This window comes from Schistocerca gregaria, chromosome 3 (genome assembly GCF_023897955.1).
Source record: "Schistocerca gregaria isolate iqSchGreg1 chromosome 3, iqSchGreg1.2, whole genome shotgun sequence".
Classification (NCBI taxonomy): domain Eukaryota; kingdom Metazoa; phylum Arthropoda; class Insecta; order Orthoptera; family Acrididae; genus Schistocerca; species Schistocerca gregaria.
In genome coordinates, this window is record NC_064922.1 from 154,353,021 (window position 1) to 154,374,599 (window position 21,579).

Sequence of the window (21,579 nt, forward strand, 5' to 3'; positions counted from 1 at the left end):
GGAATACAGTAAACTGTAAATAGCGCATCAGAAGAAATTAACTTGACTCCGAGGAGGACTTCCACACGGTGACCATAGCTACGATATTCGCATCATGAAAAGTCATCTGGGGACTGCATTGTTGACTTGCGACACATCTAGTATGTTCCATCGTTGACTGGAGGATTCAAGGAATACAGTAAACTGTAAGTTGCTCGTAGGAAGCAATTAACTAGAGTCCGAGGAGGACCTCCACACGGTGAACATAGCCACGATATTCACATCGTGAAAAGGCATCTGGGGGCTGCATTATTGACTCGCGACTCATTTAGTGGGTTCCATCGTCGACTGGAGGATTCAAGGAATATAATAAATTGTAAATTGTGCATCGGAAGCAATGAACTTGACTCCGAGGAGAACCCCCTCACGTTTACCATAGCCACGATATTCGCATTGCGAAAAGTCATCTGGGGACTGCACTATTGACTTGCGACGTATTTTGTGTGTTCCATCGTCGACTGGAGGATTCAAGAAATATATTAAAATGTAAATTGTGCATCGGAAGCAATTAACTCGTTTCCGAGGAGGACCTCCACATGGTGACCATAGCCACGATATTCGCATCGTGAAAAGTTATCTGGGGACCGCATTATTCTCTCGCGATGTCTTTTGTGTGTTCCATCGTCGACTGGAGAATTCAAGGAATATAGTAAACTGTAAATTGAGCATCAGAAGAAATAAACTTGACTCCAAGGAGGATCTCCACACGGTGACCATAGCCACGACATTCGCATCGTGAAAAGTCATCTGGGGACTGCATTATTGACTTGCGACGTTTTTTGTGTGTTCCATCGTCGACTGGAGGATTCAGGGAATACAATAAATATTAAATTGCCCATCGGAAGCAATTAATTTGACACCGAGGAGGACCTCCACACTGTGACCATAGCCACGATATTCGCAACGTGAAAAGTCACCTGGGGACTCCATTATTTACTCGCGACGCATTTCGTGCGTTCCATCGTCGACTGGAGGTTTCAAGGAATACAGTAAACTGTAAATTGCGCTTCGGAGGCAATTAACTTGACTCCGAGGAGGACCGCCACACGGTGACCATCGCTACGATTTTCGCATCGTGAAAAGTCATCTGGGGACTGCATTAGTGACTCGCGATGCATTTTGTGTGTTCCATCGTCGACTGGAGGATTCAAGGAAAACAGTAAACTATAAATTGCGCATCGGAAGCAATTAACTTGACTCCGAGGAGGGCCTCCACACGGTGACATAGCCACGATATTGATATCGTGAAAAGTCAACTGGGAATGCATTTTTGACTTGCGACGGATTATGTGTGTTCCATTGTCGACTGGAGGATTCAAGGAATACAGTAAATTGTAAACTGCGCATCGGAGGCAATTAACTTGACTCCGTTGAGGACCTCCACACAGTGACCATAGCCACGATATTCACATCGTGCGAAGTCATCTGGGGACTGCACTATTGACCTGCGACGTATTTTGTGTGTTCCATCGTCGACTGGAGGATTCAAGGAATACAGTAAACTGTAAATTGGGCATCGGAAGCAATTATTTGACTCCGAGGAGGACCTCCACACGGTTACCATAGCCACGATATTCGCATCATGAAAAGTCATCTGGGGACTGCATTATTGACTTGTGATGCCTTTTGTGTTTTCCATAGTCGACTGGAGGATTCAAGGAATACAGAAGACTGTAAATGGCACATCGGAATAATTTAACTTGACTCCGAGGAGGTCCTCTACACGGAGACCATAGGCAAGATATTCTCATCATGAAAAGTCATCTGGGGATTCCATTATTGACTCGCGACACATTTTGTGTGTTCCTTCGTCGACTGGAGGAATCAAGGAATACAGTAAACTGAAAAATTCGCATCGGATGCAATTAACTTGACTCCGAGGAGGACCTCCACACGGTGACCATAGCCACGATATTCGTATCGTGAAAAGTCATCTGGGGACTGCATTATTAACTCGGGACGCATTTTGTGTCTTCCATCGTCAACTGGAGGATTCAAGGAATACAGTAAACTGTAAATTGCGTATTGGAAGCGATAAACTTAACACTCAGTAGGACCCCCTCACGGTGACCATAGGCACGATATAGGCATCGTGAAAAGTCATCAGGGGGCTGCATTAGTGATTCGTGACGCATTTTGTGTGTTCCATCGTCGACTGGAGGATTCAAGTAATACAGAAAACTGAAAATAGCGCATCAGAAGAAATTAACTTGACTCTGAGGAGGACTTGCACACGGTGACCATAGCCACGATTTTCGCATCGTGAAAAGTCATCTGTGGACTGCATTATTGACTCGCGATGTCTTATGTGTGATTCATCGTGGACTGGAGAATTCAAGGAATACAATAAATAGTAAATTGCGCATCGGAAGCAATTAATTTGACACCGAAAAGAACCTCCACACAGTGACCATAGCCACGATATTCGCAACGTGAAAAGTCACCTCGGGACTCCATTATTTACTCGCGACGCATTTCGTGTGTTCCATCGTCGACTGGAGGTTTCAAAGAATACAGTAAACTGTAAATTGGACATCGGGGGCAATTAACGTGACTCCGAGGAGGCCCTCCACACGGTGACCATAGCTACGATTTACGCATCGTGAAAAGTCATCTGGGGACTGCATTAGTAACTCGCGACGACATTTTGTGTGTTCCATCGTCGACTGGAGGATACAAGGAATACAGTAAACTGTAAATAGCGCATCAGAAGAAATTAACTTGACTCCGAGGAGGACTTCCACACGTTGACCATAGCTACGATCTTCGCATCGTGAAAAGTCATCTGTGGACTGCATTACGGACTCGCGACACATTTAGTGTGTTCCATCGTCGACTGGAGGATTCAAGGAATACAGTAACCTGTAAGTTACTCGTAGGAAGCAATTAACTTGAGTCTGAGGAGGAGCTCCACACGGTGACCATAGCCACGATATTCACTTCGTGAAAAGTAATCTGGGTCTGCATTATTGTCTCGCGACGCATTTTGTATGTTCCATCGTCGACTGGAGGATTCAAGGAAAACAGTAAACTAAAAATTGCGCATTGGAAGCAATTAACTTGACTCCGAGGAGGGCCTCCACATGGTGATCATAGCCACGATATTCGCATCGTGAAAAGTCATCTGGGGGCTGCATTATTGACTCGCGACTCATTTTGCGTGTTCCATCGTCGACTGGAGGATTCAAGGAATACAGTCAACTGTAAATTGCGCATCGGAAGCAATTAACTTGACTCCGAGGAGGACCTCCTCACGGTGACCATAGCCACGATATTGATATCGTGAAAAGTCAACTGGGAATGCATTATTGACTTGCGACGCATTTTGTGTGTTCCATCGTCGACTGGAGGATTCAAGGAATACAGTAAATTGTAAACTGCGCATCGGAGGCAATTAACTTGACTTCGTTGAGAGCCTCCACACAGTGACCATAGCCACGATATTCGCATCGTGAAAAGTCATCTGGGGGCTACATTATTGACTCGCGACGAATTTTGTGGTTACATCGTCGACTGGAGGATTCTAGGAGTACAGTAAACTGTAAATTGCGCATCGGAAGCAATTAACTTGACTCCGAGGACGACCTCCACACGGTTACCATAGCCACGAAATTCGCATCGTGAAAAGTCATCTGCGGACTGCATTATTGACTCGCGACTCATTTAGTGGTTTCCATCGTCGACTGGAGGATTCAAGGAATATAATAAATTGTAAATTGTGCATCGGAAGCAATGAACTTGACTCCGAGGAGGACCCCCCCACGGTGACCATAGCCACGCTACTCGCATTGTGAAAAGTCATCTGGGGACTGCACTATAGACTTGCGATGTATTTTGTGTGGTCCATCCTCGACTGGAGGATTCAAGGAATACAGTGAACTGTAAATTGCGCATCGGAAGCAATTAACTTCACTCCGAGGAAGACCTCTTCACGGTGACCATAGCCACGATGTTGGCATCGTGAAAAGTCAACTGGGAATGCATTATTGACTCGCGACGCATTTTGTGTGTTCCATCGTCGACTGGAGGATTCAAGGAATACAGTATATTGTAAACTGCGCATCGGAGGCAATTAACTTGACTCCGTTGAGGACCTCCACACAGTGGCCATAGCCACATTATTCGCATCGTGAAAAGTCATCTGGGGGCTACATTATTGACTCGCGACGAATTTTGTGGTTACATCGTCGACTGGAGGATTCTAGGAGCACAGTAAACTGTAATTCGCGCATCGGAAGCAATTAACTTGACTCCGAGGACGACCTCCACACGGTTACCATAGCCACGATATTCGCATCGTGAAAAGTCATCTGGGGACCGCATTATTGTCTCACGATGTCTTTCGTGTGTTCCATCGTCGACTGGAGAATTCAAGGAATATAGTAAACTGTAGATTGAGCATCAGAAGAAATAAACTTGATTCCCAGGAGGACCTCCACACGGTGACCATTGCCACGATATTCGCATCGTGAAAAGTCATCTGGGGACTGCATTATTGACTTGCGACGATTTTTGTGTGTTCCATCGTCGACTGGAGGATTCAAGGAATACAATAAATATTAAATTGCGCATCGGAAGCAAATAATTTGACACCGAGGAGGACCTCCACACTGTGACCATAGCCACGATATTCGCAACGTGAAAAGTCACCTGGGGACTCCATTATTTACTCGCGACGCATTTCGTGCATTCCATCGTCGACTGGAGGTTTCAAGGAATACAGTAAACTGTAAATAGAGCATATGAAGAAATTAACTTGACTCCGAGGAGGACTTCCACACGGTGACCATAGCTACGATATTGGAATCTTGAAAAGTCATCTGGGGACTGCATTATTGACTCGCGACACATTTAGTGTGTTCCATCGTCGACTGGAGGATTCAAGGAATACAGTAAACTGTAAGTTGCTCGTAGGAAGCAATTAACTTGAGTCCGAGGAGGACCTCCACACAGTGACCATAGCCACGATATTCACATCGTGAAAAGTAATCTGGGTCTGCATTATTGCCTCGCGACGCATTTTGTATGTTCCATCGTCAACTGGAGGATTCAAGGAAAACAGTAAACTGTAAATTGCGCATCGGAAGCAATTAACTTGACTCCGAGGAGGGCCTCCACATGGTGATCATAGCCACGATATTCGCATCATGAAATGTCATCTGGGGGCTGCATTATTGACTCGCGACTCATTTTGTGTCTTCCATCGTCGATTGGAGGATTCAAGGAATACAGTCAACTGTAAATTGCGCATCGGAAGCAATTAACTTGACTCCAAGGAGGACCTCCTCACAGTGACCATAGCCACGATATTGATATCGTGAAAAGTCAACTGGAAATGCATTATTGACTTGCGACGCATTTTGTGTGTTCCATCGTCGACTGGAGGATTCGAGGAATACAGTAAATTGTAAACTGCGCATCGGAGGCAATTAACTTCACTCAGTTGAGGACCTCCACACAGTGACCATAGCCACGATATTCACATCGTGAAAAGTCATCTGGGGACTGCTTTATTGACTCGTGATGTCTTTTGTGTGTTCCATCGTGGACTGGAGAATTCAAGGAATACAGTAAACTGTAAATTGCGCATCAGAAGAAGTTAACTTGTCTCCAAGGTGGACCTCCACACAGTGACCATAGCCACGATATTCGCATTGTGAAAAGTCATCTTGGGACTGCATTATCTACTCACGACGTTTTTTTGTGTTCCATCGTCGACTGGAGGATTCAAGGAATACAAGAAACATTAAATTGCGCATCGGAAGCAATTAACTGGACACCGAGGAAGACCTCTACACTCTGACCATAGCCACGATATTCGCAACGTGAAAAGTCATCTGGGGACTCCATTATTTACTCCCGACGCATTTTAAGTGTTCCATCGTCGACTGGAGGATACAAGGAATACAGTAAACTGTAAATTGCGCATCTTAAGAAATTAACTTGACTCCGAGGAGGAATTCCACATGGTGACCATAGCCACGATATTCACATCGTGAAAAGTAATCTGGGTCTGCATTATTGCCTCGCGACGCATTTTGTATGTTCCATCGTCGACTGGAGGATTCAAGGAAAACAGTACACTATAAATTGCGCATCGGAAGCAATTAACTCGACTCCGAGGAGGACCTCCACATGGTGACCATAGCCACGATATTCGCATCGTGAAAAGTCATCTGGGGACCGCATTATTGACTCGCGATGTCTTTTGTGTGTTCCATCGTCGACTGGTGAATTCAAGGAATACAGTAAACTGTAAATTACGCATCGGAAGCAATTAAATTGACTCCGAGGAGAACCTCCACACGGTGACCATAGCTACGATTTTCGCATCGTGAAAAGTCATCTTGGGACTGCATTATTGACTTGCGACGTTTTTTGGGTGTTCCATCGTCGACAGGAGAATTCAAGGAATACAATAAATAGTAAATTGCGCATCGGAAGCAATTAACTTGACACCGAGGAGGACCTCCACACTGTGACCTTTGCCACAACATTCGCAACGTGAAAAGTCATCTGGGGACTCTATTATTGACTCGCGACTCATTTAGTGGGTTCCATCGTCGACTGGAGGATTCAAGGAATATAATAAATTGTAAATTGTGCATCGGAAGCAATGACCTTGACTCCGAGGAGGAACCCCTCACGGTGACCATAGCCACGATATTCGCATTGTGAAAAGTCATGTGGGGACTGCACTATTGACTTGCGACGTATTTTGTGTGTTCCATCGTCGACTGGAGGATTCAAGGAATACAGTAAACTGTAAATTGCGCATCGGAAGCAATTAACTTGACTCCGAAGAGGACCTCTTCACGGTGACCATAGCCACGATATTCGCATCGTGAAAAGTCATCTTGGGACTGCATTATTGACTTGCGACGTTTTTTGGGTGTTCCATCGGCGACTGGAGGATTCAAGGATTACAATAAATATTAAATTGCGCATCGGAAGCAATTAACTTGACACCGACGAGGAACTCCACACAGTGACCATAGCCAACATATTCGCAACGTGAAAAGTCATCTGGGGACTGCATTGCTGACTCGCGACTCAATTAGTGTGTTCCATCGTCGACTGGAGGATTCAAGGAATATAATAAACTGTAAATTCTGCATCGGAAGCAATGAACTTGACTCCGAGGAGGACCCCCCCACGGTGACCATAGCCACGATATTAGCATCGGGTAAAGTCATCTGGGGGCTACATTATTGACTCGCGACCAATTTTGTGTTTTCCATCGTCGACTGGAGGATTCAAGCAATACAGTAAACTGTAAGTTGTTTGTAGGAAGCAATTAACTTGAGTCCGAGGAGGACTTCCACACGGTGACCATAGCCACGATATTCACATCGTGAAAAGTAATCTGGGTCTGCATTATTGACTCGCGACGCTCTTTGTGTATTTCATCCTCGACTGGACGATTCAAGGAATACAGTAAACTGTAAATTGCGGATCGGAAGCAATTAACTTGACTCCGAGGAGGACCTCACAACAGTGACCATAGCAACGATATTCGCATCGTGATAAGTCATCTGGGGCTGCCGTGACTCGTTTTGTGTGTTCCATCGTCGACTGGAGGATTCAAGGAAAACAGTACACTATAAATTGCGCATCGGAAGAAATTAACTTGACTCCGAGGAGGACCTTGTCACGGTGACCATAGCCACGACATTGGCATCGTGAAAAGTCAACTGGAAATGCATTATTGACTCGCGACACATTTTGTGTGTTCCATCGTCGACTGGAGGATTCAAGGAATACAGTATATTGTAAACTGCGCATTGGAAGAATTTAACTTGACTCAGAGGAGGACTTCCACACGGTGACCATAGCTACGAAATTCGCATCGTGAAAAGTCATCTGGGGACTGGATTGTTGACTCGCGACACATTTAGTGTAATCCATTGTCGACTGGAGGATTCAAGGAATACAGTAAACTGTAAGCTGCTCGTAGGAAGCAATTAACTAGAGTCTGAGGAGGACCTCCACACGGTGAACATAGCCACGATATTCACATCGTGAAAAGTCATCTGGGCTGCATTATTGACTCGCGACTCATTTAGTGCGTTCCATCGTCGACTGGAGGATTCAAGGAATATAATGAATTGTAAATTGTGCATCGGAATCAATGAACAGGACTCCGAGGAGGACCCCCTCACGGTGACCATAGCCACGATATTCGCATTGTGAAAAGTCATCTGGGACTGCACTATTGACTTGCGACGTATTTTGTGTGTTCCATCGTCGACTGGAGGATTCAAGGAATACAGTAAACTGTAAATTGCGCATCGGAAGCAATTAACTTGACTCCGAGTTGGACATCCTCACAGTGACCATAGCCACGATATTGGCATCGTGAAAAGTCAACTGGAAATGCATTATTGACTCGCGACACATTTTGAGTGTTCCATCGTCGACTGGAGGATCCAGGGAATACAGTATATTGTAAACTGCGCATCGGAGGCAATTAACTTGACTCCGTTGAGGACCTCCACACAGTGACCATAGCCACGATATGCGCATCGTGAAAAGTCATCTGGGGGCTACATTATTGACTCGCGACGAATTTTGTGTGTTCCATCGTCGACTGGAGGATTCTAGGAGCACAGTAAACTGTAAATTGCGTATCGGAAGCAATTAACTTGACTCCGAGGACGACCTCCACACGGTTACCATAGCAACGATATTCGCATTGTGAAAAGGCATCTGGGGGCTACATTATTGACTCGCGACGCATTTTGTGTGTTCAATCATTGACTGGAGAATTCAAGGAATACAGTAAACTGTAAATTGCGCATCAGAAGAAATTAACTTGACTCCAAGGAGGACCTCCACACGGTGACCCTAGCCACGATATTCGCATCGTGAAAAGTCATCTGGGGACTGCATTATTGACTCGCGACCTTTTTTGTGTGTTCCATCGTCGACTGGAGGATTCAAGGAATACAATAAATATTAAATTGACCATCGGAAGCAATTAACTTGACACCAAGGAGGACCTCCACACTGTGACCATAGCCACAATATTCGCAACGTGAAAAGTCATCTGGGGACTCCATTATTTACTCGCGATACATTTTGTGTGTTCCATCGTCGACTGGAGGTTTCAAGGAATACAGTAAACTGTAAATTACGCATCGGAAGCAATTAAATTGACTCCGAGGAGAACCTCCACACGGTGACCATAGCTACGATTTTCGCATTGTGAAAAGTCATCTGGGGACTGCATTAGTGACTCGCGAGGCATTTTGTGTGTTCCATCGTCGACTGGAGGATACAAGGAATACAGTAAACTGTAAATTGCGCATCGAAAGAAATTAACTTGACTCCGAGGAGGACTTCCACACGGTGACCATAGCTACGATATTCGCATCGTAAAAAGTCATCTGGGGCTGCATTATAGACTCGCGACTCATTTAGTGTGTTCCATCGTCGACTGGAGGATTCAACGAATAAAATAAATTGTAATTTGCGCATCGGAAGCAATGAACTTGACTCCGAGGAGGACCCCCCCACGGTGACCATAGCCACGATATTCGCATTGTGAAAAGTCATCTGGGGACTGCACTATTGACTTGCGACGTATTTTGTGTGTTTCATCGTCGACTGGAGGATTCAAGGAATACAGTAAATTGTAAACTGCTCATCGGAGTCAATTAACTTGACTCCGTTGAGGACCTCCACACAGTGACCATAGCCACGTTATTTGCATCGTGAAAAGTCATCTGGGGACTGGATTATTGACTCGCGATGTCTTTTGTGTGATCCATCATCGACTGGAGAATTCAAGGAATACAATAAATAGTAAATTGCGCATCGGAAGCAATTAATTTGACACCGAGGAGAACCTCCACACAGTGACCATAGCCACGATATTCGCAAGGTGAAAAGTCACCTGGGGACTCCATTAATTACTCGCGACGCATTTCGTGTGTTCCATCGTCGACTGGAGGTTTCAAAGAATACAGTAAACTGTAAATTGGACATCGGGGGCAATTAACGTTACTCCGAGCAGGCCCTCCACACGGTGACCATTGCTACGATTTTCACATCGTGAAAAGTCATCTGGGGCCTGCATTAGTGACTCGCGACGCATTTTGTGTGTTCCATCGTCGACTGGAGGATACAAGGAATACAGTAAACTGTAAATAGCGCATCAGAAGAAATTAACTTGACTCTGAGGAGGACTTCCACTCGGTGACCATAGCTACGATATTCGCATCGTGAAAAGTCATCTGGGGACTGCATTATTGACTCGTGATGTCTTTTGTGTGTTCCATCGTCGACTGGAGAATTCAAGGAATACAGTAAACTGTAAATTGCGCATCACAAGAAATTAACTTGTCTCCAAGGAGGACCTCCACACAGTGACCATAGCCACGATATTCATATCGTGAAAAGTCATCTTGGGACTGCATTATTTACTCGCGACGTTTCTTTGTGTTCCATCGTCGACTGGGGGATTCAAGGAATACAAGAAATATTAAATTGCGCATCGGAAGCAATTACTTGACACCGAGGAAGACCTCCACACTGTGACCATAGCCACGATATTCGCAATGTGAAAAGTCATCTGGGGACTCCATTATTTACTCGCGACGCATTTTGTGTGTTCCATCGTCGACTGGAGGATTCAAGGAATACAGTAAACTGTAAATAGAGCATCAGAAGAAATTAACTTGACTCCGAGGAGGACTTCCACACGATGACCATAGCTACGATATTCGCATCGTGAAAAGTCATCTGGGGACTGCATTGTTGACTCGCGACACATTTAGTATGTTCCATCGTCGACTGGAGGATTCAAGGAATACAGTAAACTGTAAGTTGCTCGTAGGAAGCAATTAACTAGAGTCTGAGGAGGACCTCCACACGGTGAACATAGCCACGATATTCACATCGTGCAAAGTCATCTGGGCGCTGCATTATTGACTCGCGACTCATTTAGTGGGTTCCATCGTCGACTGGAGGATTCAAGGTATATAATAAATTGTAAATTGTGCATCGGAATCAATGAACTTGACTCCGAGGAGGACCCCCTCACAGTGACCATAGCCACGATATTCGCATTGTGAAAAGTCATCTGGGGACTGCACTATTGACTTGCGACGTATTTTGTGTGTTCCATCGTCGACTGGAGGATTCAAGGAATACAGTAAACTGTCAATTGCGCATCGGAAGCAATTAACTTGACTCCGAGGAGGACCTTCTCACGGTGACCATAGCCACGACATTGGCATCGTGAAAAGTCAACTGGAAATGCATTATTGACTCGCGACACATTTTGTGTGTTCCATCGTCGACTGGAGGATTCAAGGAATACAGTATATTGTAAACTGCGCATTGGAAGAATTTAACTTGACTCAGAGGAGGACTTCCACACGGTGACCATAGCTACGAAATTCGCATCGTGAAAAGTCATCTCGGGACTGCATTGTTGACTCGCGACACATTTAGTGTAATCCATTGTCGACTGGAGGATTCAAGGAATACAGTAAACTGTAAGTTGCTCGTAGGAAGCAATTAACTAGAGTCCGAGGAGGACCTCCACATGATGACCATAGCCACGATATTCGCATTGTGAAAAGTCATCTGGGGACTGCATTATTGACTCGCGATGTCTTTTGTGTGTTCCATCATTGACTGGAAAATTCAAGGAATACAGTAAACTGTAAATTGCGCATCAGAAGAAATTAACTTGACTCCAAGGAGGACCTCCACACGGTGACCATAGCCACGATATTCGCATCGTGAAAAGTCATCTGGGGACGGCATTATTGACTCGCGATGTCTTTTGTGTGTTCCATCATTGACTGGAGAATTCAAGGAATACAGTAAACTGTAAATTGCGCATCAGAAGAAATTAACTTGACTCCCAGGAGGGCCTCCACACGGTGACCATAGCTACGTCATTCGCATCGTGAGAAGTCATCTGGGGACTGCATTGTTGACTCGCGACACATTTAGTATGTTCCATCGTCGACTGGAGGATTCAAGGAATATAATGAATTGTAAATTGTGCATCGGAATCAATGAACTTGACTCCGAGGAGGACCCCCTCACGGTGACCATAGCCACGATATTCGCATTGTGAAAAGTCATCTGGGACTGCACTATTGACTTGCGACGTATTTTGTGTGTTCCATCGTCGACTGGAGGATTCAAGGAATACAGTAAACTGTAAATTGCGCATCGGAAGCAATTAACTTGACTCCGAGTTGGACCTCCTCACAGTGACCATAGCCACGATATTGGCATCGTGAAAAGTCAACTGGAAATGCATTATTGACTCGCGACACATTTATTGTGTTCCATCGTCGACTGGAGGATCCAAGGAATACAGTATATTGTAAACTGCGCATCGGAGGCAATTAACTTGACTCCGTTGAGGACCTCCACACAGTGACCATAGCCACGATATGCGCATCGTGAAAAGTCATCTGGGGGCTACATTATTGACTCGCTACGAATTTTGTGTGTTCCATCGTCGACTGGAGGATTCTAGGAGCACAGTAAACTGTAAATTGCGTATCGGAAGCAATTAACTTGACTCCGAGGACGACCTCCACACGGTTACCATAGCCACGATATTCGCATTGTGAAAAGTCATCTGGGGGCTACATTATTGACTCGCGACGCATTTTGTGTGTTCCATCATTGACTGGAGAAATCAAGGAATACAGTAAACTGTAAATTGCGCATCAGAAGAAATTAACTTGACTCCAAGGAGGACCTCCACACGGTGACCCTAGCCACGATATTCGCATCGTGAAAAGTCATCTGGGGACTGCATTACTGACTCACGACCTTTTTTGTGTGTTCCATCGTCGACTGGAGGATTCAAGGAATACAATAAATATTAAATTGACCATCGGAAGCAATTAACTTGACACCAAGGATTACCTCTACACTGTGACCATAGCCACAATATTCGCAACGTGAAAAGTCATCTGGGGACTCCATTATTTACTTCCGATACATTTTGTGTGTTCTATCGTCGACTGGAGGTTTCAAGGAATACAGTAAACTGTAAATTACGCATCGGAAGCAATTAAATTGACTCCGAGGAGAACCTCCACACGGTGACCATAGCTACGATTTTCGCATTGTGAAAAGTCATCTGGGGACTGCATTAGTGACTCGCGAGGCAATTTGTGTTTTCCATCGTCGACTGGAGGATACAAGGAATACAGTAAACTGTAAATTGCGCATCGGAAAAAATTCACTTGACTCCGAGGAGGACCCCTTCACGGTGACCATAGCCACGAATTTAGCATCGTGATAAGTCAATTGCGGACTGCTTTATTGACTTTCGACGCATTTGTGTGTTCCATTGTCGACTCGAGGATTCAGGGAATACAGCAAACTGTAGATTGCGCATCTGAAGCAATTAACTTCACTCCTAGGAGGACGTCCACACAGTGAGCATAGCTACGATATTCGCATCGTGAAAAGTCATCTAGGGAATGCATTATTTACTTGGGACGCATTTTGTGTGTTCCATCGTCGACAGGAGGATTCAAGGAATACAGTAAACTGTAAACTGCGCATCGGAAGCAACTAACTTGACACTGAGGTGGACCTCCACACGGTGAACATATCCACGATATTGGCATCGTGAAAAAGTCAACTGGGAATGCATTGTTGACTCGCGACGCATCTTGTGTGTTCCATCGTCGACGGGAGGATTCAAGGAATACAGTAAATTGTAAACTGTGCATCAGAGTCAATTAACTTGACTCCGTTAAGGACCTCCACACGGTGACCATAGCCACGATATTCGCATCATGAAATGTCGTCTGGGGGCTGCATTATTGACACGCAATGCATTATGTGTTTACCATCGTCGACTGGAGGATTCAAGGAATACAGTAAATTACAAATTGCGCATCGGAAGCAATGAACTTCTCTCTGAGGGGACCTCCACACGGTGACCATAGCCACGATATTCGCTTCATGAGAAGTCAACTGGGGAATGCGTTATAGACTCCCGACGCATTTTGTGTGTTCCATCGTCGACTGGAGGACTCAAGGAATACAGTAAACTGTAAATTGCGCATCGGAAGCAATTAACATGACTCCAAGGAGGACCTCCACATGGTGACATCAGCCACGATATTCGCATCGTGAAAAGTTATCTGGGGGCTGCATTAGTGACTCGCGACGCATTTTGTGTGTTCCATAGTCGGCCGGAGGATTCAAGGAATACAGAAAACTGTAAATAGCGCATCAGAAGCATTTAACTTGAGCCCGAGGAGGATCTCCACAAATTGACTATGGAAACGATATTCACATCTTGAAAAGTCATCTGGGGACTGCATTATTTATTCGCGATGTCTTTTGTGTGTTCCATCGACGACTGGAGGATTCAAGGAATATAATAAATAGTAAATTGCGCATCAGAAGCAATTAACTTGACACTGAGGAGGTCCTCCACACTGTGACAGTAGCCTCGATATTCGCATCGTCAAAAGTCATCTGGGGGCTGCATTAGTGAATCGCGACGCATTTTGTGTGTTCCATAGTCGGCTGGAGAATTCAAGGAATACAGTAAACTGTAACTTGCGCATCGGAAGCAATTAACTTGACTCCGAGGAGGACCTCCACACGGTGACCTCAGCAACGATATTCGCATCGACGAAAGTCATCTGGGGACTGCATTATTGACTCACGACGGTTTTTGTGTGTTCTGTCGTCGACTGCAGGATCAAGGAATACAGTAAACTGTTAATTGCGCATCGGTAGCAATCAACTTGACTCTCAGGAGGACCCCCACACGGTGACCATAACCACGAAATTCGTATCGTGAAAAGTCATCTGGGGACTGCATTATTAACTCGGGACGCATTTTTTGTGTTCCATCGTCGACTGGAGGTTTCAAGGAATACAGTAAACTGTAAATTGCGACTGGAAGCAATTAACTTGAGTCCGATGAGGACCTCCACATGGTGACCATAACCACGAAATTAGTATCGTGAAAAGTCATCTGGGGACTGCATTATTAACTCGGGACACATTTTGTGTGTTCCATCGTTAACTGGAGGATTCAAGGAAAACAGTAAACTATAAATTGCGCATCGGAAGCTATTAACTTGACTCCGCGGAGGGCCTCCACACGGTGACCATAGCCACGATATTCGCATCGCGAAAAGTCATCTGGGGACTGCATTATTGACTCGTGATGTCTTTTGTGTGTTCCATCGTCGACTGGAGAATTCAAGGAATACAGTAAACTGTAAATTGCGCATCACAAGAAATTAACTTGTCTCCAAGGAGGACCTCCACATAGTGACCAGAGCCACGATATTCATATCGTGAAAAGTCATCTTGGGACTGCATTATTTACTCGCGACTTTTTTTTGTGTTCCATCGTCGACTGGAGAATTCAAGGAATACAGTAAACTGTCAAATGCGCATCGGAAGCAATGAACTTGACTCCGAGGAGGACCTCCTCACGGTGACCATAGCCACGATATTGGCATCGTGAAAAGTCAACTGGAAATGCATTATTGCCTCGCGACACATTTTGTGTGTTCCATCGTCGACTGGAGGATTCAAGGAATACAGTATATTGTAAACTGCGCATTGGAAGAAATTAACTTGACTCCGAGGAGGACTTCCACACGGTGACCATAGCTACGGAATTCGCATCGTGAAAAGTCATCTGGGGACTGCATTATTGACTCGCGATGTCTTTTGTGTGTTCCATCATTGACTGGAGAATTCAAGGAATACAGTAAACTGTAAATTGCGCATCAGAAGAAATTAACTTGACTCCAAGGAGGACCTCCACACGGTGACCATAGCCACGATATTCGCATCGTGAAAAGTCATCTGGGGACTGCATTATTGACTCGCGATGTCTTTTGTGTGTTCCATCATTGACTGGAGAATTCAAGGAATACAGTAAACTGTAAATTGTGCATCACAAGAAATTAACTTGTCTCCAAGGAGGACCTCCACACAGTGACCATAGCCACGATATTGATATCGTGAAAAGTCATCTTGGGACTGCATTATTTACTCGCGACTTTTTTTTGTGTTCCATCGTCGACTGGAGGATTCAAGGAATACAAGAAATATTAAATTGCGCATCGGAAGCAATTACTTGACACCGATGAAGACCTCCACACTGTGACCATAGCCACGATATTCGCAATGTGAAAAGTCATTTGGGGACTCCATTGTATACTCGCGACGCATTTTGTGTGTTCCATCGTCGACTGGAGGATACAAGGAATACAGTAAACTGTAAATTGCGCATCTTAAGAAATTAACTTGACTCCGAGGTGGACTTCCACACGGTGACCATAGCTACGACATTCGCATCGTGAGAAGTCATCTGGGGACTGCATTGTTGACTCGCGACACATTTAGTATGTTCCATCGTAGACTGGAAGATTCAAGGAATACAGTAAACTGTAAGTTGCTCGTAGGAAGCAATTAACTAGAGTCTGAGGAGGACCTCCACACGGTGAACATAGCCACGATATTCACATCGTGAAAAGTCATCTGGGGACTGCATTATTGACTCGCGACTCATTTAGTGGGTTCCATCGTCGACTGGAGGATTCAAGGAATATAATAAATTGTAAATTGTGCATCGGAATCAATGAACTTGACTCCGAGGAGGACCCCCTCACAGTGACCATAGCCACGATATTCGCATTGTGAAAAGTCATCTGGGGACTGCACTATTGACTTGCGACGTATTTTGTGTGTTCCATCGTCGACTGGAGGATTCAAGGAATACAGTAAACTGTAAATTGCGCATCTTAAGAAATTAACTTGACTCCGAGGAGGACTTCCACACGGTGACCATAGCTACGGAATTCGCATCGTGAAAAGTCATCTGGGGACTGCATTATTGACTCGCGATGTCTTTTGTGTGTTCCATCATTGACTGGAGAATTCAAGGAATACAGTAAACTGTAAATTGCGCATCAGAAGAAATTAACTTGACTCCAAGGAGGACCTCCACACGGTGACCATAGCCACGATATTCGCATCGTGAAAAGTCATCTGGGGACAGCATTACTGACTCGCGATGTCTTTTGTGTGTTCCATCATTGACTGGAGAATTCAAGGAATACAGTACACTGTAAATTGCGCATCTTAAGAAATTAACTTGACTCCGAGGTGGACTTCCACACGGTGACCATAGCTACGACATTCGCATCGTGAGAAGTCATCTGGGGACTGCATTGTTGACTCGCGACACATTTAGTATGTTCCATCGTCGACTGGAAGATTCCAGGAATACAGTAAACTGTAAGTTGCTCGTAGGAAGCAATTAACTAGAGTCTGAGGAGGACCTCCACACGGTGAACATAGCCACGATATTCACATCGTGAAAAGTCATCTGGGGGCTGCATTATTGACTCGCGACTCATTTAGTGGGTTCCATCGTCGACTGGAGGATTCAAGGAATATAATAAATTGTAAATTGTGCATCGGAATCAATGAACTTGACTCCGAGGAGGACCCCCTCACAGTGACCATAGCCACGATATTCGCATTGTGAAAAGTCATCTGGGGACTGCACTATTGACTTGCGACGTATTTTGTGTGTTCCATCGTCGACTGGAGGATTCAAGGAATACAGTAAACTGTCAATTGCGCATCGGAAGCAATTAACATGACTCCGAGGAGGACCTCCTCACGGTGACCATAGCCACGATATTGGAATCGTGAAAAGTCAACTGGAAATGCATTATTGACTCGCGACACATTTTGTGTGTTCCATCGTCGACTGCAGGATTCAAGAAATACAGTATATTGTAAACTGCGCATTGGAAGAAATTAACTTGACTCCGAGGAGGACTTCCACACGGTGACCATAGCTACGAAATTCGCATCGTGAAAAGTCATCTGGGGACTGCATTGTTGACTCGCGACACATTTTGTGTAATCCATTGTCGACTGGAGGATTCAAGGAATACAGTAAACTGTAAGTTGCTCGTAGGAAGCAATTAACTAGAGTTCGAGGAGGACCTCCACATGATGACCATAGCCGCGATATTCGCATTGTGAAAAGTCATCTGGGGACTGCATTATTGGCTCGCGATGTCTTTTGTGTGTTCCATCATTGACTGGAGAAATCAAGGAATACAGTAAACTGTAAATTGCGCATCAGAAGAAATTAACTTGACTCCAAGGAGTACCTCCACACGGTGACCACATTCACGATATTCGCAATGTGAAAAGTCATCTGGGGACTCCATTATTTACTCGCGACGCATTTTCGTGTTCCATCGTCGACTGGAGGATACAAGGAATACAGTAAACTGTAAATTGCGCATCGGAAGCAATTAACTTGACTCCGAGGAGGACCTCCTCACGGTGACCATAGCCACGATATTGGCATCGTGAAAAGTCAACTGGAAATGCATTATTGACTCGCGACACATTTTGTGTGTTCCATCGTCGACTGGAGGATCCAAGGAATACAGTATATTGTAAACTGCGCATCGGAGGCAATTGACTTGACTCCGTTGAGGACCTCCACACAGTGACCATAGCCATGATATTCGCATCGTGAAAAGTCATCTGGGGGCTACATTATTGACTCGCGACGAATTTTGTGTGTTCCATCGTCGACTGAAGGATTCTAGGAGCACAGTAAACTGTAAATTGCGTATCGGAAGCAATTAACTTGACTCCTTGGACGACCTCCACACGGTTACCATAGCCACGATATTCGCATTGTGAAAAGTCATCTTGGGGCTACATAATTGACTCGCGACGCATTTTGTGTGTTCCATCGTCGACTGGAGGTTTCAAGGAATACAGTAAACTGTAAATTACGCATCGGAAGCAATTAAATTGACTCCGAGGAGGACTTCCACACGGTGACCATAGCTACGATATTCGCATCGTGAAAAGTCATCTGGGGACTTCATTGTTGACTCGCGACACATTTAGTGTAATCCATTGTTGACTGGAGGATTCAAGGAATACAGTAAACTGTAAGTTGCTCGTAGGAAGCAATTAACTAGAGTTCGAGGAGGACCTCCAAATGGTTAACATAGCCACGATATTAGCATTGTGAAAAGTCATCTGGAGGCTGCATTATTGACTCGCGACTCATTTAGTGTGTTCCATCGTCGACTGGAGGATTCAAGGAATATAATAAATTGTAATTTTTGCATCGGAAGCAATGAACTTGACTCCGAGGAGGACCCCCCCACGGTGACCATAGCCACGATATTCGCATTGTGAAAAGTCATCTGGGGACTGCACTATTGACTTGCGACATATTTTGTGTGTTCCATCGTCGACTGGAGGATTCAAGGAATACAGTAAACTGTCAAATGCGCATCGGAAGCAATGAACTTGACTCCGAGGAGGACCTCCTCACGGTGACCATAGCCACGATATTGGCATCGTGAAAAGTCAACTGGAAATGCATTATTGCCTCGCGACACATTTTGTGTGTTCCATCGTCGACTGGAGGATTCAAGGAATACAGTATATTGTAAACTGCGCATTGGAAGAAATTAACTTGACTCCGAGGAGGACTTCCACACGGTGACCATAGCTACGAAATTCGCATCGTGAAAAGTCATCTGGGGACTGCATTATTGACTCGTGATGTCTTTTGTGTGTTCCATCATTGACTGGAGAATTCAAGGAATACAGTAAACTGTAAATTGCGCATCAGAAGAAATTAACTTGACTCCAAGGAGGACCTCCACACGGTGACCATAGCCACGATATTCGCATCGTGAAAAGTCATCTGGGGACTGCATTATTGACTCGCGATGTCTTTTGTGTGTTCTATCATTGACTGGAGAATTCAAGGAATACAGTAAACTGTAAATTGCGCATCACAAGAAATTAACTTGACTCCGAGGAGGGCCTCCACACGGTGACCATAGCCACGATATTCGCATCGTGAAAAGTCATCTGGGGACTGCATTATTCACTCGTGATGTCTTTTGTGTGTTCCATCGTCAACTGGAGAATTCAAGGAATACAGTAAACTGTAAATTGTGCATCACAAGAAATTAACTTGTCTCCAAGGAGGACCTCCACACAGTGACCATAGCCACGATATTCATATCGTGAAAAGTCACCTTGGGACTGCATTATTTACTCGCGACTTTTTTTTGTGTTCCATCGTCGACTGGAGGATTCAAGGAATACAAGAAATATTAAATTGCGCATCGGAAGCAATTACTTGACACCGAGGAAGACCTCCACACTGTGACCATAGCCACGATATTCGCAATGTGAAAAGTCATCTGGGGACTGCATTGTTTACTCGCGACACATTTAATATGTTCCATCGTCGACTGGAGGATTCAAGGAATACAGTAAACTGTAAGTTGCTCGTAGGAAGCAATTAACTAGAGTCCGAGGAGGACCTCCACATGGTTAACATAGCAACGATATTCGCATCGTGAAAAGTCATCTGGGGGCTGCATTATTGACTGGTGACTCATTTAGTGTGTTCCATCGTCGACTGGAGGATTCAAGGAATATAATAAATTGTAATTTGTGCATCGGAAGCAATGAACTTGACTCCGAGGAGGACCCCCCCTCGGTGACCATAGCCACGATATTCGCATTGTGAAAAGTCATCTGGGGACTGCACTATTGACTTGCGACGTATTTTGTGTGTTCCATCGTCGACTTGAGGATTCAAGGATAACAGTAAACTGTAAATTACGCATCGGAAGCAATTAACTTGACTCCGAGGAGGACCACCTCACGGTGACCATAGCCACGATATTGGCATCGTGAAAAGTCAACTGGGAATGCATTATTGACTCGCGACGCATTTTGTGTGTTCCATCGTTGACTGGAGGATTCAAGGAATACAGTAAATTGTAAACTGCGCATCGGAGGCAATTAACTTGACTCCGTTGAGGACCTCCACACAGTGACCATAGCCATGATATTTGCATCGTGAAAAGTCATCTGGGGGCAACACTATTGACTCGCGACAAATTTTGTGTGTTCCATCGTAGACTGGAGGATTCTAGGAATACAGTGAACTGTAAATTGAGCATTGGAAGCAATTACCTTGACTCCGAGGAGGACCTCCACACGGCAACCATAGCCACGATATTCGCATCTTGAAAAGGCGTCAGGGGATGGTATTATTGACTGAAGACGAATTTTGTGTTTGCCATTGTCGACTGGAGGATTCAATTAATACAGTAAATAGTAAATTACGCATAGGAAGCAATTAACTTGTCTCCGAGGAGGACCTCCTCACGGTGACCATAGCCAAGATATTAGCATCGTGAAAAAGTCAACTGGGAATGCATTATTGACTCGCGACGCATTTTGTGTGTTCCATCGTCGACTTGAGGACTCAAGGAATACAGTAAACTGTAAATAGCGCATTGGAAGCAATTAACGTGAATACAAGGAGGACCTCCACATGGTGACATCAGCCACGATATTCGCATCGTGAAAAGTTATCTGGGGACTGCATTATTGACTTGCGACGAATTTTGTGTGTTCCATCGCCGACTGGAGGATTCAAGGAATACAGTAAACTGTAAATTGGGAATCGGATGTAAT